Raw genomic sequence first — 2,048 nt, 5'->3', positions numbered from 1 at the left:
CATCAAATACCTTGTGAGCCCTTACCATGGGCAAGGTACTTACCAGTTGCTGGTGATAACAAGAAGAATCAAAAAGAATTGAGTAGGTAAGATCAGTTATGGCAGTGAAAGTTAGTACTCACTAACTATCCAAATGCTTTCTTCTCTTTCCCAGCCTCCACTGCAATGACACTGGGGACATAAGACTAGGTCTGTCCAATGAACTGTGAGCTGAAGTGAGGCGTGTCACTCCAGGGCTAAGGCAGCTGGGAACTTAGGTGACTCCTCCAACTCTCTCTACCCCTGCAGCAATGACTCTGGAGGCCCCATTGTGCTAGATGGACATAGTTGATTTGCATCAATAAGATACAAATCTTTGTTGTATTAAGTTCTTGAGATTTCAGGGCTGACACCACACTATTGCCAAAGTTAGTCTGACTAATACACAGACCTATAAACAATTACAATATGCCATGTAATAACATTAAAAAGAGGTAAATTCAATGTGCTATTGAAACAAGCAAAAAAGGTTAATTAACAAAGCTAGAGTTGCCATTTATACTTCCAGTACTAAGTCACAGTATCCCCATGAAGGAATAGGTTTCCCCATGGCCTGGACTGAGTGCAGACTTTTTTTCTTGTTCTGGCATCCACAAAACAACAGACAATCTTATGGGCTATTGTTTAAAACTAGTAAACATACCAGAGAAGCACATCCAAATACATGAACACCAAAATCCAAAGAGACCCACCATGTGATATGCTTCCTTCTGTGTGGTATCTCACTTCAGAAGGTATATCCTCACAAGCTTCAGAGCTTGTACTCTTAACATTTTACAATGTAGCAGACTCCTAAATGTTTGCAGTGCTTTTCTTCCACCCCTAGTAAGACAGGAGGATAAGGGCCTATGACCATGACCTTTGTGATATTTTTCCCCCAAATCTACAACTTTGGCCTAATCATGAGGAAACATTACACAAACCCAAAGCGAGGGGCATTCTACAAAATATCTGACCAGGACTTTTCAAAAGTGTTAAGATTACAAAACAAACAAACAACAACTCAAGGAAAAACTGAGTAACTGTCAGAGAAGGAAACTAAGGAGGCGTTATGACTCCAGGTAGCATGGCATCCTGGACTGAATCCTGCCACAGGAAAAAAGACAGTAACAGAAAAATTGGTGACATCTGAATGATGTCTATGGTTTGGCTAATAGTGTTGCACCAATGTTTATTTCACAGTTTTGATAAATGTGGCATGGTTATGCAAGATGTTAACACTAGGGGAAGCTGAGTGAAGGGTATATGGGACATTTCTATAGTATCTTCACAACTCTTCTGTAAATCCTAACTATTAAAAGGTTAAAAGTTTGAAGAAAGGAGGTTAGAAAGGGTCTGGTGAATAAGATCGGATACACAGAAAGGAAAAAACAAAGGTCCACGTGAGAAGATGCAGGTATGCATATGTGTATGTATGTTTGTCTGTTGGTGGGTCTGTGTGATGGTGTGTGGGTCAGGATGTGTGCATGTGGTCGGGGGACATCTGGTGTGTGGGATGTGTGTATATGCCTCTGGACGTATGGCTGTGTTTATGTGAATTTATATGCACACAGCTTTACTGCAAGGGAATTAACAAGCCAAGGTACTTATGTGACAGTGAGCACATCCTTAAATTTTGAGCCCTAGGCACCTTGCTTTCCTCAGTCTACACCCAGTATTTTAATGAAGCTGCCAAGAAGAGCAAAAGAACACAGAGGGGGCACCTGGATTTGAACCAGGGACCTCTTGATCTGCAGTCAAATGCTCTACCACTGAGCTATACCCCCTGATGGTAACAAGCTGCCCATAAATACTTATTTCACTTTTATGAGTTACATCATACTTCATAAATACCTTTTATGGCTCAGATTCTTCCTGGACTTAAATTCATCTTCAATTCCCTTCCAGCCACACCAGCGCCTGCTTTTCCCAGAGCATATATACTCATTCTCTTCCCAGCACCTCAAGCTGAGTATAATTCTCCATATAATTCTCCAGTTTTTAAAACACACTACCAACTGCCTAAAAAT

At 41.0% G+C, this 2,048-nt stretch overlaps 1 non-coding gene across 1 annotated transcript; it reads right to left on the bottom strand.

Moving 5' to 3' along the window:
- Window positions 1-1,733: 1,733 nt before the first annotated feature.
- On the bottom strand, window positions 1,734-1,805 carry TRNAC-GCA (transfer RNA cysteine (anticodon GCA)). The gene has a single exon. It is a non-coding gene; the product is annotated as a tRNA-Cys (tRNA).
- Between the last annotated feature and the right edge of the window lie 243 nt (window positions 1,806-2,048).

This window comes from Acinonyx jubatus, chromosome C2 (assembly GCF_027475565.1).
Source record: "Acinonyx jubatus isolate Ajub_Pintada_27869175 chromosome C2, VMU_Ajub_asm_v1.0, whole genome shotgun sequence".
Taxonomy (NCBI): domain Eukaryota; kingdom Metazoa; phylum Chordata; class Mammalia; order Carnivora; family Felidae; genus Acinonyx; species Acinonyx jubatus.
The sequence above is the reverse complement of the archived record's forward strand: the minus strand, read 5'-3'. Positions and strand labels throughout refer to the sequence as shown.